Genomic DNA, 16,092 nt, shown 5'->3' on the forward strand with positions numbered 1-16,092 from the left:
AATCCACTCCTTTCTTGGTGGAAAGGCTGAGAAGTACGAATTTCTTGGTGTCCACGTCTTGAAGGATCCATCCTGGACTCAACACGTAAATGCAACCACACACAAGATTCATCGGTGTTTCTGCTTCCTTAGAAGTTTACTGATATTTGTTGTTACATCATGAAAATTATGGCAAACTTCCACAGACATACAGTGGAGAGCATTCTGAATGGTTGCATCACATCCTGGTATGGAAAGTCTAATGCGCAGGAATGTAAGAGACTGTGATGTGATGGATTTAGCCACTTCCATCACAGTATAGCCCTCCCCCACTACTGAAGACATCTGCGTGGGATAATGCCTCAGGAAGGTGGCATCCATCATAAGATCAGGCAAGAGGTACAAGAGCCTGAAGACCCATATCTCAATTCTCGCCAATGGCTTCTTCCCCACTGCCAGCAGGTTCTTGAATTGACTTGAAAAATCTTAATGCTACCCTGGAATGTATTTCCTTTTCTGTCTCTCAATCCTGCACTACTGTCATTGTGTTTATTTTTGTGCTCATCTAGGTTTATGCTAAATTAAGTTTATGTTAACTTATGGTTGTCATGCCTGTGCTGCTGCTGCTAAAGGCTAATTTTCACCATATTTATACCCTGTGTGCTGATGACAAAAATAAACTTGAACTTGAAATTAAAACCCTTCTGCTGAGAGATGAAAAAGTGTTATCCTCAGTGCCTGGGGCATGGCACCGAAGAACTCCTATTGTGATGTCCTGGAACTGGGAAGATTGAACTCCGACAGCAGCAGTCATTGTGCATGCATGATTACTGCTTAGAGTACTTTCCCCATGATGTCTCTTGACTGATTTATGCCACAAAGAAAAATGCTGCCTTGATATAACCTCCCGCCTGGAATTCAGCTCTTGGATGAAGACTGCGTTGAAGTCTGGAGCCATCTCCTGACAAAGCTCATGTTGCTCATCTGTCAGCAGGTTATTGGTGAGTAAGTGCTGCTTGATATCATTATTGGTGACAACTTCCATCACTTTTGCTGATAATCGAGAGTACATTGATTGGGTGATAATTAACTGGATTTTTCTTGTTTTTTTTTGTGAATGGGACACACCTGGGCAATCTTCCACATTGTCGGGTAAACGTTAGTGTTACATCTGTCCTTCCTGAAACAGCCTGTGAAGTGAAGCTAGTTTTGGATCGAACACTACACTTGTAGTCTGGTCCTGTGACCTTCACTGTATCTAATGCATTCACTCATTTCTTCATAACAAGTGGTGTGAATTGAACTGGCTGAAGACTGACTTAATGTTAGGTTAAATGCAAGCAGGCTTTTTCCACTGAGATTAGGTGGGACCACAACCAGATGTAATGGGTTAAGGGTGGAAAGTGAAAAGCTTAATGGGAACATGAGGGAAAACTTCTCTATTCAGAGGGTCGTGAGAGTGTGGGACAAGTTGCCAGTACAAGTGGCGCAAGCGAGCTCAATTTCAATGCTTTAGAGAAGTTTGGATAGGTACATGGATGGAAGGGGTAAGGAGGGCAATGGTCCCGGTGCATGCCGATGGGAATAGGCAGTTTTAAATGGTTCAGCACAGACTTAATGGGCCGAAGGGCCTGTTTCTATGCTGTACTTTTCTATGACTTTATGTTGCTGTACAGAAACAGAAATGCCATCAAGCAGCATCTATAGAAAATTAAACTATCTAGTGTTACAGGTCAATGACCCTTCCTCGGAAATCATCCCCTGTTGTTGGGTATCTCCAGAGGAATCTGAGATGGATCATCCACCTGGCTGTCCTGTTTGAATAAAGCTGTGAATGATTCAGCTCAGTCACTGGTACTTAGATGCCAAAGAACACTCCCATTCACATTGACAGTGGGGGAGGAAGTAGTAGGAAATTTTCATTGAGCCTTCTTTTTGAAGTTAGTAGTGGAGTATTTTCCCCTGATGCCTATTGACTTCAGTTTCATCAGGACTGATTAATGCTGTACACAGCAAAATACTGTCTTGATATGACTTCCCCTCTGAAATTCAGTTCTTAGGTCTCTCTTTGGACCAAGACTGTAATGAGCGGCTTGTCCACCACTATCATGACAAGATCTGGCAGAATTGTAGATCTTCCAATACTCTGTCAGCTTGGGATATTTGAGTTGGGTCTACACATTCTATTTTTGCTTTTTTATTAAGTGCAATCGTGAACAACAGCCAGATCAGAAATGCTGAGCAAGTCAATTAGTTCCCAAAGAGAACTCTGATAGGCCAATCAGATGGTTCACTGCTGTTCAGTGATAGAACACAAAGGAATCATATGTACCATTAAGAAACATTAAAAAATAGTAGAAATACTGGAGTCATGATGATCATGATGAAGTCATCTGGACAGATACATTTATACACATGCTGTCCTCCATAATTCAAAGAGATTGAAGGATAAGGTTGCAGGGTGACAAAACGTGACAGGAGCACTTGGAACTAAAAACTAATCCCTACCGGGAGAAAACAGCACCTGTTCTTTCCGCACTGTTCTCCAGCAGTTTAAGGTACTAAGTCCAGCTGGAACATAACTCACAACTGCTCTTGAAAATTAGGTATTAACCCTACCTACCAACAACCAAGCATTGCCATCCTGGTCCCCTTCATGATAGCTTATGAAGAAGCATGTGACTTCCCTCCCAGAGATGATAGGTGTTTGTGCACTTGACTCTTGAAGGCTTGGACCCCATCGTCGCAGATGTTTCCAACCACAGTATCTGGAAGGCTGTTCCAAATTCTGATAGCACAGTGAAGGAAGCTTCTATCCAGTGTGTAGGTTCTCGCATCAGGCATAGAAACAGCATGAGCAGGCACAGATGAACTTGATTGTGTGGTGCGCCGTCTCTCATAAGATGAAGGCAGCATGGCGCAAAGGTCTGCAGGGCTGTGGCTGGTGTGCATTTTGTAGAGCGCAGTAGCTGCAGTAACCTGTCGTCTGTGGTGTAAGCTACTGATGGCAGCTTCTCACGAGCTGTGGCTTCATCTACACCTATAACCCTGAGGACCTTTCTTTGAATGGAATCAGGCTGGCTGAGGACATTCTGTGAGGCATTCATCCATGATAAGCAGGCATACTCCATGAATAAATGCGTTTTACTCCATTAATGCTTTTTAGTATGTCTGTAGTCCTGAGATCTTATTCACAAGTTTGGCATCTCATTTTTAGCTATGCCTCATGTTATTCTCTACACACCTTTTTACATTCCTCATTGCTTGCCTTTATTAGTTGTGGCCCTGGATTTAAAAGTGAGGAAGTTATGTTTCAGTTTCATTAAACTCTAGTTTGGTCACATCTGCAGTATTGCATACAGTTCCATGAGGAAGGTGATAGGCAGCTGGAGGAGGGGGCACTTCAACTCTGCTTCACATTCCCATTCGGATATGTCCATACATGGCCTCCTCTACTGCCATGATGAGGCCAAACTCAGGTTGGAGGCACAACACCTCATATACCGTCTGGGTAGTCTCCAGTCCCTTGGCATGAACATAGAATTCTCCAACTTCTGGTAATTCCCTCCCCCTCCCTTCCTCCATCCCAGTTTCACTCTGCCCCCTCTTCCAGCTGCCTACCACCTCCCTCTTGGTTCTGCCTCCTTCTACTACCCATTGTGCTTTCCCCTATTCCTTCTTCACCTTTCTTGCCTATCCCCTCCCTGCTTCCCCTCCACCACCCCTTTATCTTTCCCCTTACTGGTTTTTCACCTGCCTTCTCCTTCCCACCCTCCTCCCACCTTCTTTATAGGGCCCCTGCTTCCTCCCTCTTCAGTCCTGACAAAGGGTCTCGGCCCGAAACGTTGACTGTTCATTTCCACGGATGTTCCGACCTGCTGAGTTCCTCCAGTGTGTTGTGCGTGTTGCTTTGACCCCAGCATCTGCAGCGTATTTTGTGTAACTGATCCCGCATATTCAATAATCAGTACCATACAACAATTACAGCACGGAACCAGCCATCTCGGCCCTTCTAGTCTGTGCCAAACTCTTACTCTCACCTAGTCCCATCGAGCTGCACTCAGCCCATAACCCTCCATTCCTTTCCTGTCCCTATATCTATCCAAATTAACTTTAAACGACAACATTGAACCAGCCTCAACCACTTCTGCTGGAAGCTCGTTCCACACAGCTACCACTCTCTGAGTAAAGAAGTTCCCCCTCATGCTACCGCTAATGCCCTTTAACTCTCAACTCATGTCCTCTTGTTTGAATCTCCCCTACTCTCAATGGAAAAAGCCTATCCACGTCAACTCTATCTATCCCTTCATAATTTTAAATACCTCTATCAAGTCCCCCCTCAACCCTCTACGTTCCAAAGAATAAAGACTCAACTTGTTCAACCTTTCTCTGTAACTTAGGTGATGAAACCCAGGTAACATTCTAGTAAATCTTCTCTGTACTCTCTCTATTTTGTTGACATCTTTTTTATAATTCAGTGACCAGAACTGTACACAATACTCCAAATTTGGCCTCACCAATGCCTTGTACAATTTCAACATTACATCCCAACTCCTATACTCAATGCTCTGATTTATAAAGGCCAGCATACCAAAAGCTTTTTTCACCACTCTATCCACATGAGATTCTACCTTCAGGGAACTATGCACCATTATTCCTAGATCCCTCTGTTCTACTGCATTCTTCAATGCCCTACCATTAGTATCAGAATCAGATTTAATATCACTGGCATAGTTTGCTAAATGTGTTGTTTTTTGCAGCAGCAGTGCATTGCAGTTCGTAGCAATAAAAAATCTATACATTACAATAAATAAATAAGTACATATATTCAGAAATCTGATGGCGGAGGGGAAAAAGCTGAAAAGTTGAGTGCAGTACAAGCTCTTGTACCTCCTCTTTGATTGTTTGGTGATGGAGCCCTTCCTGATGGATGCTGCCTTCTTGAGGCTTTGTCTTTTGAAGGTGATCTCGATGTCGGGGAAGCTAGTACTCATGATGGAGTTCACAACTTCCTGCAGCTTTTTCCAATTCTGTGCAGTTGTCCCTCCATACCAGACGGTGATGCAAACACAACATCTATACATTTTATAGATGTGCTGTCTATAGAACATCTATAGAAATTTGTGAACATCTTTTGTGGAATACCAAGTTTCCTCAAACTCCTAATGAAATGCAGCCACTATTGTGTCTTCTTGGTAATTGCATCGATATGTTGGATCCAGGAAAGATCTCCGGAGATGTTGACACCAAGGAATTTGAAACTGATCATCCTTTCCACTGCTGATCCCCCGATGAGGACTGTGTGTTCCCTCGACATCCCCTTCCCAAAATCCACAATCAACTTGTTAGTCTTACTGACAGTGAGTGCGACCGAGTTGCGTCACCACTCAACCAGCTGATTTATCTTGCTCCTTATGCCTCCTTGTAACCTGTCAATAATAGTTGTGTTATTGGTAAACTTATAAATGACATTCGAGCTGTGCCTAGCCACACAGCCATGGATGTAGAGAGAGTAGACAGTGGGCTAAGCATGTTGTTGATATAATGGCCGTAGGTAACAACCTCCCTGTGTTCCAGTCTGTGTTTTTCAAGACTGTCCTTCAACGCTGAGGGTGCTCTTTCTGGTCACCCGTATAACAGGGTGGCCAAAACTGTATGCAATGTCCAAGCGCGGTCTCACCTGCAGCTTATATATCTGTAACATATATATATCTGCAACATGCCTCACTTTCAAAAGATTCCCTAACCTAGTATCACCCACAAACTCGCTAATCACGGCACATACATTCATATCCAAGTTATTTACAAAAATAAAGTCCAACAGAGATCCCAACTCTGATCACAGTCCTCCAATCACAGAATTGACCTTCAACTATCACCCTCTGCTTCCTATCATTGTGCCAGTCTGAATCTACCTTGTTAGCTCTCCCTGAATTCTAAGCAAACTAATCTTCCAGATCAGCCTGCCATGCAGGATCTCATCAAAGAGCTAACTAAAGTCCATATTGACAACTTCCACTGCCCTATCTTCATCTCTCTCCTTAGTTACATCTTTGAAAACTCCAAAAGGTTTGTCAGGCATAACTTCCCAAGCATAAAGCCATGCTGACGATTTCTGACAAGCCTTGACTAACTAAGTGATGCTCGATCTTGCACATCAGGATTTCCTCAATAACTTCTCTACGACAGAAGTGAGACTCACTGTCCTGTACCCATTACCATGTTGAACAATGGAAAACATTAACCACTCTCCAGTTTTCTTGAACTTCATCAGTGACTAATGACAAAGCAGACGTTTCTGCAAGGACCTTTGATTTCTCCCCTGGCTTCCTCTAAGGACCAGGGTGGACTTGGTTAGGTCCTTGGGATTTGTCATCTTAGTGTGCTTCAAGACTGCAAATATCTCCTTCTTCATAATGTGCAAATGTCGTAAGACCTCACTACTTACTATCTTCTTTTCAATGGGTGAAGAGGACTTTAAATGGTCAACATAATTAGGGCTTTTCTTTTGTTGCCACAAATGAATTAAGTACTGAGATGCATCCAATTTAGTTCCATTTTTGCTTTAGCATGGCAGTCATAACATTTATAGCATAATTGAGTAGCTTGTTTGGCTGTTTAAGATTCAACCACATTCTTGCACGTCTGGAGTGACATCTGATCCATAGAGGTAGATTTCTTTCCCTGAGGTCATTAGTGAACCATATGGTTTTTTAGGACAATCCAGTAGTGTGGTGGTCATTGTATCCAAGGCAACTTGTTTGTTTTAAAAAAACCCAGATTTGTATGTAACCCAGGTTAATTAAACTCAAAGATGTAATGCTAGAAAGCTCCACCTGTGGAGGGATGAAACCAAATAAAAGAGAGAAAGAAACAGAAAAATAAAAAATCCACAGCACATCACAGGCCCTTTGGCCCACAATGTTGTGCTAACCATGTAACCTACTCTAGCAACTGACTAGAATTTCCCTACTGCATAGCCCTCTATTTTTCTAAGCTCCATGTACCTATCTAAGAGTCTCTTAAAAGACCCTATTGTATCCACCTCTACCACTTTGGCTGGCAGTGCATTCCACGCACCCACTACTCTCTGTGTGAAAAACTTACCTCTGACATCCCCCTTGTACCTACTTCCAATCACCTTAAAACTATGCCCCCTTGTGTTAGCCATTTCAGCCCTGGGAGAAAGCCTCTGACTATCCACATGATCAATGCCTCTCATCATCTTATACACCTCTATCAGGTCACCTCTCATCCTCCGTCACTCCAAAGAGAAAAGGCCGAGTTCATTCAACCTATTCTCATAAGGCATGTTTTCCAATTGAGGCAACATCCTTGTAAATCTCTTCTGCGCTCTTTCTATAGTATCCACATTCTTTCTGTAATGAGGTGACTAGAGTTGAACACAGTACTCCAAGTGGGGTCTTACTAAGGTCTTATATAGCTGTAATATTACCTGTATAAATTTGTGAATTGACTTTCCGTGGATAATTAACAATTTTGTCCAATGAACCAAGAAACAAGATGATGAGATACCCAAGGTTGAAGAACCAGTGCGGAATGAAATGTTTACTGACATAGGAGATTCAATACAGTTGAATGTAAAAGTTTATTTTCATTCAAAGGATCTGAATTTGATTTTCTGCAACAACTGATTATTTTTGCAAAGAACTTGTTAAGTTTCTGAACAAGAATTACTTTGTTTAAAAGTTGTGATGTTGGAGAATCTGTTACGAAGGGAGTTAAGCTGTATAGATATAATTTTTTGGTTGAATTTGAATTTGTAGACGTACTGACCTGAACTGAAACTGAAGTTAACCATAATACTTTCGAATAGGAAATCAATTAGTTTTCTAATTAACTAGGGATAAATAAAAAGGAAAGGTTAGTCTGTAAACCTTTAAATAGGAAATAACACTAGATCTAGTTAGTTAGAGAAATTGGAATAATAAAGGTTATTCTGAAGAATCTCACAGATTCTAACTAAAAAGGAATTTGGTTTTAGTTTGATCTCAGATGTGGAACCTAAACACAATGTTGGAATTTTGAATTGTTCTCACTCATGTAAATATTTTGTCTGTATATATTTTTTATAAACACAACTTTCCTCCAGAAGAGTGTGTTTTCTATTCACTGCCTCCTTCCGATTTCCTACTAGCACCTTGTGTAATGGTGTGTAAATTGATTTTCTCATAAAGAGTGGGGTGACCAGTCACACAAGATAAGACCAGCACTACACAAATGTTACAAGTAACTAAATTTAAATTTCACTCCTGGACTTCAAATAGTGAGATTTATGTTTACGCTTCTGTTTTACTTCAGTCCAGGCCTTTGGACTAACATTGGTTTTGGACCTTAAACTGTCCTGCCTTATAATTACAGCCTTGTCAGTGATACAAACATCATATGAACAACTAAATTAAAAATCTGTCCTGACATCTTCAAAGATTTCTGTATGTAAACCCTCAATATCACTTTGTTCCTGCATAAGTTAAATAAGACCTTCAAGTGGGAATAAAGGGATCCTACGTGGGAATAAAGGGATCCTATTCTGGTTGGCTGCCAGTTACCAGTGGTGTTCCACAGGGGTCCGTGTTGGGGCCGCTTCTTTTTACATTGTACATCAACGATTTGGATTATAGAATAGATGGCTTTGTGGCTAAGTTTGCTGACGATACGAAGATAGGTGGAGGGGCTGGTAGTGCTGAGGAAATGGAGAATCTGCAGACAGACTTGGATAGATTGGAAGAATGGGCAGAGAAGTGGCAAATGAAGTACAATGTTGGAAAGTGTATGGTTATGCACTTTGGCAGAAAAAATAAATGGGCAAACTACTATTTAAAGGTGGAAAGAATTCAAAGTTCTGAGATGCAACGGGACTTGGGAGTCCTCGTACAGGATACCCTTAAGGTTAACCTCCAGGTTGAGTCGGTAGTGAAGAAGTCGAATGCAATGTTGGCATTCATTTCTAGAGGAATAGAGTATAGGAGCAGAGATGTGATGTTGAGGCTCTATAAGGCGCTGGTGAGACCTCACTTGGATGACTGTGGGCAGTTTTCGTCTCCTTATTTAAGAAGGGATGTGCTGACGTTGGAGAGGGTACAGAGAAGATTCACTAGAATGATTCCTGGAATGAGAGTGTTAACATATGAGGGATGTTTGTCCACTCTTGGACTGTATTCTTTGGAGTTTAGAAGAATGAAGGAAGACCTCATAGAAACATTTTGAACGTTGAAAGGCATGGACAGAGTGGATGTGGCAAAGTTGTTTCCCATAATGGGGGAGTCTAGTACGAGAGGGCATGACTTAAGGATTGAAGGGCGCCCATTCAAAACAGAGATGTGAAGAAATTTTTTTAGTCAGAGGGTGGTGAATCTATGGAATTTGTTGCCACGGGTGGCAGTGGAGGTCAAATCATTGGGTGTATTTAAGGCAGAGATTGATAGGTATCTGAGTAGCCAGGGCATCAAAGGCTATGGTGAGAAGGCGGGAGAGTGGGACTAAATGGGAGAATGGATCAGCTCATGATAAAATGGCGGAGCAGACTCGATGGGCCAAATGGCCGACTTCTGCTCCTTTGTCTTATGGTCTTATGGTTTTATGGTCTAATTTCTCTTCCAAAATGTGTTACTTTGTACTCCTCTGTAAAATATTAAATATTATCTGCCTTGTGTCTAGCCACTTTACCACTGGCTACTGCCACCATCATTGACTACTTCTCTTACGTCCTGCATCACCTAAAACTTTGTTTTTCTGTCTTGGGTTTCCAATTTCAGGTCTTCAATTTACACAGTAAAATGTGAAGGCTAAACTGGCAGATTTATTATAGTCTGGGAAAATGAGAGGACAAAATAATGAACTAAGAAAGATAGTGAAAAGTTATTTTCCAAATGATATTTTCATTCGAACGAAACATGGTAACGAAATCTAATTTCCCTCGGGATCGATAAAGTATGTCTATGTCTATATCTCGCTGAGGGGTATGGCTGAAGAGAAAAGGATAGGTGTCCTGATACAGTATACTGCTAAAAGCTTGCTGTCATGAAATTTGGACAGTCTTTGGAGCATTGGCTCTCATTTCAAAGACTGAGCTACTTAGTGGAAATTAAACTACGTTTGTACATCCACATAGAAGTCTGATTATGTCCTCATCTGAAGTGCTCCATTCACTGGCCTTCGAGCAGTAACAGTATAAGTACTCCGAACTGATACAGAGCTAAAAGGATTAAACTACAGGAATAAATTGCAAGGACTAGATTAGCTTTCCCTTGGGTATGGATTAAGGGTGGCCTCTGTAGGGTGCTCAAAGTAAATATATTTGATATTTCATTTGTGGTGGAACCTAGGATTAGGGAATATATATCACTATAAAGTTAGAGGCTGGCCATTCATTTTTCTGACATGGTACTATTAAAGAGCCAGTGACCTGATTCAATTCTGCTTCTGTCTGTAAGGAGTTTGTATGCTCTCCCCATGAATGCATGGGTTTTCTATAGGGGCTCTGGCTTCCCCCCACTTTCCAAAAATATAAGGGTTAGTAGGTTAATTGGTCACATGGGTGTAATTGTGCACCATGGTCTTATCCGGCTGGAATGGCCTTTAATCTTGATGTATCTCTAAATTAAAAAAATAACACTCATAAATAGGATAGAGAATACCTTGAATTCTATCTCTCTCTCTCTCTCACTCTCACTAACTTGCATTTCTCTCACTGTCACTGTCACTCAAATTTGTGTTGCTTTAAAGCTGAAATGAATGACTACTTACCAATAAAGATATAAAGTTTACAGAGGTATAACAGCAAGATAGAGTCATGATATAAAACGGGAATACGTAATTAAATTGCAGGACTGGCCCATGTCTATTCTATTGATTTTGAATCATCTGCAACTCAACATTAGTAAGACAAAGGAGATGGTGTTAAACTTTACGAAGACTAAGTCTGCATTGCTCCCCGTTACTATTGCTGGGCAGGACGTGGATGTGATGAGGACCCACAAGTACCTGGAGGTGCATCTGGATGACAGACTTGAGTGGAGCACCAACACAGAGGTTGTGTACAAGAAGACGAGAGTCACCTCTACTTCCTGAGAAGACTGAGGTCATTTAGAGTATGCAGGTCCCTCCTTCATGTGTTCTGCTAGTCTGTTGTTGCCAGTACAATCTTCTATGTGGTGGTGTGTAGGGGCAATGGCATCAACATGGTTGATGCCAAGAGGTTCAATACACTGATTAAAAAGGCTGGCTCTGTTATAGAAGTCAAACTGGAAACACTGGAGGCTATGGTAGAACAAAGTACCCTATGGAATATCCTGGCAATTTTGGACAATGTTTCTCACCCTCTGCATGCCATTTTGGATGAACAGATAGACTAAGACAACTTTACTGTTCCAAAAAGCGCTGTGTGAGGTCATTCTTACCCATGGCCTTTAGGCTCTATAATGAGTCAACCTATTGCTGGGGAAGTGATGACCCCCCCCCCCCCCACAGGTTAGACTGCTTATGGTATTATCTTTTATTCTTTCTTACTTCTCTTCTAATATTTGTATGTCTGTGCACTTGTAATGTTACTGTGACACTGTAATTTCCCTTGGGATCAATAAGATATCTATCTGTCTGATTGAAATCTACATAGGTACTGTACGTGGTTAAAAACATGTATATTAATAATATATTAATACTTTGAAGATTAACTATTTTTGCCAGATATAAGAAAACACCAGAATCAAAACCAATAGTATTCTTCAACACAAGCAATTATTTTTCATTTGAAGCTATCAAGTAAAGTATGTTGATGAAAAGCAAAACTGATGAAAAGCAAAAATTATAAACACTATTTATAATTATTTTTAGTATTTTAAATTCACCAAGTTTATTTTAATCATTAACTCTCTTGTTTGTTCATTAAAACTCTTGATATTAGTTAAGTATGGTACTTCCAGTGTAGGATATAAATTCTGCAATCCCCTCTTAAAACTTTACTGTCTCTCCATGCCGTTGTTTTAGACTGCCCTTAAACAAACGTCAGCAAACAAGATTTTAACTATTTGCTCAATGACATTTATTTTTCTTCTGCTGATTACTGCTTTGCAATCTTTTAGATTAAATACACGTGCAAGTTGTTGAAAACCTAACCTTCATTTATCTTGCTTTCTGGTCTATTTTGTGGCTTAGCACAAATTGTGAAAAAGGTTTGAAAGCCTCGTAAATTCAGATTAACCACTTATCATTAGGGGCGATATTTATTTCCTTATTTAAAAGGATTAAAACATTTAGTTAAAAAGTAATGGAACCAATAAAATGGGTAACAAGACTAAAAGAATTTTATTATCAATGTAGTATTGTCAAAATTAAGCGATCATCAGTGGATCCAGTCTTTAGATTAATGAAATTTAAGCAGTTATAAGTGATGCATTGATTGATAAATTAAACGAGGATTGTAAAGGAAGAGTAGCCAACCCTGATCAATCAGGCTGTTTCTATCTTTAATAGTATATTCATTGTGTAAAAGTGAGTATTACTTAAATCAAGCTATATACTACCTTAACAAATGGATTAAGTAGTTGACATTGTAGGCTTGAGAAAATGGAGGAAGAGTAATTTAATTTCAGAATAGGAAACTTTAAAAAGAAGAATATTTGGCAGCTCTATATAGTTTTTCTTCTGGGCCATAATGAAGGTTACATTGGTTACTTATAATTTATATTTTATTTAATATTCAGCAAAAATGAATAGTCATAACACACAAACCGAAAGAAAAGTGTTCTGTGAAATCCAGCCCTTGCCTCTGAAAGCACCAAGTCAAATCTCCAGCATTTCAATAAAATATTTGTTCATTTTTTTGCTATGTGCTGTATCATATGATGTGGGTGATCATGGTCTTTCCATGACTATGATTGTGCTTGGCAGATTTTTCTACAGAACTGGTTTGCCATTGCCGCTTTCTGGGCAGTGGCTTTACAAGATGGGTGACCCAGCCATTATCAATACTCTTCAGAGATTGTCTCCCTGGCATCAGAAGTTGCATAACCAGGACTTGTGATGTGCACCAGCTGCTCATACGAGCACCCTTTGCCTACTCCCATGTCTTCACGTGACCCTGATCGGGGTCGGGGGGGGGGGTAATGTTGTGGTAGGCAGGTGTTACACCTTGCCTGAGTAACCTGTAGGCTAGCAGAGGGAAGGAGTGCCTTCCACCTCCTTTAGTAGCTACATATCTCCACATTGCCACCCCAATAAAACTTTATAACCTGCATTATTCATCCATGACAGTCTACTTCGCAGGACAGGTTTGTGGGAAGCTCACATGGTGCATGCGTGTTGCACGTATGTTGCTGTAAGGTTCAGAGAGATTGATCTGATGGTTGGATGATTATAGCTGCCTTGGCAAGGACAGTCAGTAATTCCATGCTAAAGCCCCTGTGCAGTAGTATGTGGAAAACATGAGGATATGTATTATGGTAGGTAGAAAGGAAGAATAATATCTCTTAAATCATGAGAATTTTGTAAATATTGGTGTGCAGGAGATTATCGAATGTAGGTTCACAGGAAGCAAGGTATAAACATGCAGAAACAACAAGCAATTAGGAAGACAAACTGTATTTTTGCCTTGAGTGTATTCACATTCAGTATGAAAAAAACGTTGAGATTGTACAGGGCTTTGGAGAAACACATTAGAAGTGCTGTGGGCAATTTTTGTCCATACACTTTAGGAAGGATATACTGGTTTTAATAAAAGAAGCACAATTATCTAGATCAATTTCGAGAGGTGAGGATATTACTGGTTTTGAAGAAAGTGACTACTTTGACATATAGATGATTCTGAGAGAGTAGATACCAAGAGCTAGACGTGCACTGAAGACTCTAGCATGAGGGTATACATGCGATCAGCAGTCTGCCACTTACTTCCTGAGACAGGAGATACTTGTTTAATGCAGAAGAACTGTAAGTCCTTGGAATTTTCTTTCTCAGGGGGCGTCGGCTGGAAGTGCCTCCTCAGTTGTTGCATATTGAAAGATTAGATGAATTGATTCGGAAGCAAATTAGTGAACTTTGAGAGTGGAAATGAAAGTGGTCTCAAGTCTGAAGTCTAATATCTGGGCTGGGAGACATATTCTGTGAATCCCAGTTACTGATGTCACTGACATCTTCTTTCACATGATCAATTTAAGAAGTTCATTGTTATCATAAACTATTCAGCTACCAAGGCTGAAATTCTAGAATTCTGTCACTGTTTGGTTGTCTTTTTCTCGTAGGTGCTGAAGATGCTTCTCAAAACACACGTCTTTGACACTATACCCTCCTAGCTCATTATGTGTCTCCATGTTTTTGGTGTTGTTGGGTAATACTCTAAGAAGCATGTTGTTTTACTAACAGCAAGCTGCAGTTGTAGAGTCTGTAGACATGAAGAATGAAGCTTTGCTTCAATAGGTGGACTGGCTTTTCTTCGAAAACTAAATCTGTATTGCATCTTTCTGAGATACTGGAGGATAGCTGATATGCTATCAGAGGGATCAGGATATTTATTTCCTGATAATCAACTCCTACATAAGGAAACAGTTACTGCCTCAGTAGTAACAATATGAAAATCTAGTAGTTGGTTACATAGAACATATGGTATGATCCATAAGCAGGTAGATATCCAATAATACATAAAGACTTATGCTGGGATAGGCTCCCTCATTTGCCTCACTCCTACAAATGGCCTTCAAAGACTTGTCTGAAAGCAACAGCATCTTTCCAGATGTCCTTTGATAAGGCACAGCCTGTTCTAAAGCACTGATGGTGCTTCCTTTGCAGTCGTTCCCTGCTTTGGGAAGCAGCCAGTTATCAGCAGGTGCTTCATCAGAATTTGCATGTCCTCAGTGAAGTGTGCGAGGAGCATGAGAAAATTAGTAGGAACAAGTCTGTTGAACATTACTTGCTGCTGCTAGAACCATTCCAGTGACATCAGGAGATGCAGCTGTGACTTTCTGCAGTAGACTAAATCTGTGCTGCACAATCTTGGATAGGAGGTAGAAACGGGATGTGCAGGTTGAGGGAACTATGAGGTTGGTGGCAGTGGATGGGAGATCCCCAGAGTTAATAAGGTTGGTGATAGTGTGGGAAACAGTGGCCTGGTGCTCCTTAGTGGGGTCCTATTTGAGGGGTAAGTAAGAGGAGGTGTCTGACAGTTGTCACTGGGCCTCAGCAAGGTGGAGGTCAGTCAAGCTCCAAGTTCAGCTTCAAAATACACACCTTCCTGACTTGACAATACATTGCCACTTCTTCCTAACACTGAGAATAAACATGGGAGCTCCCCAGGTACCCTGGAGAATACCTTCACCATATTAACTACACTTTATAACCCTAGCTCACCAACAGCTTTATCAGATCTTGTTACCAACGTCTGCATTCGTTGTTGCTAGGTTAAGCTGTTGCAACATTTTCAGAATCAGAATCGAGTTTATCATCACTGACATACATTCAGAAGCCAGTTTATTAGGTACAGGAGTGGAACCCCGTGTGGACTTCTGGTGCAGTAGCCTATCAAAGCTGATTTTCTGCATACCACTGTTGTAATGCATGGTCATTTGAGTTGCTGTAGCAGATGTAGTCAAGTGGTTCAGTTGTTGTTCAAGCCAAACATCAGAATGAGGAAGAAATGTGATCTAGGTGACTTTGACCGTGGAATGATTATTTATTTGAATATCTCAGGAATTGTTGATCTCCTGGGATGTTCATGCATGGCAGTCCCTAGAGTTTACAGAGAATGGAGCGAAGAACAAAAACTATCTGGGGAGTGGCAGTTCTGTGGGTGAATATGCCTTGTTAATGAGAGGGGTCTGAGGAGAATGGCCAGCCAGGTTCAAGCTGACAGGAAGGTAACAGTAACTGAAATTAGCATGTGTTACAACACTGGTGTGCAGATGAGCATCTCTGAATGCACAACACGTCAAACCTTGAAGTGGATGGAGGACAACAGCAGAAGACCACTCAGTGGTCTCTTTGTTAGGGACAGGAAGCACCTAATAAAGTTGCCACCGAGTGTATATTGTCCCTCCATCACTATCACTGAGTCAAAATCTTTCAAGCTTATTGTTATCTGACTCTGCATATATTAGGCCAAATGAA

The sequence above is a fragment of the Mobula birostris genome, chromosome 7 (genome assembly GCF_030028105.1).
Source record: "Mobula birostris isolate sMobBir1 chromosome 7, sMobBir1.hap1, whole genome shotgun sequence".
Lineage (NCBI taxonomy): Eukaryota > Metazoa > Chordata > Chondrichthyes > Myliobatiformes > Myliobatidae > Mobula > Mobula birostris.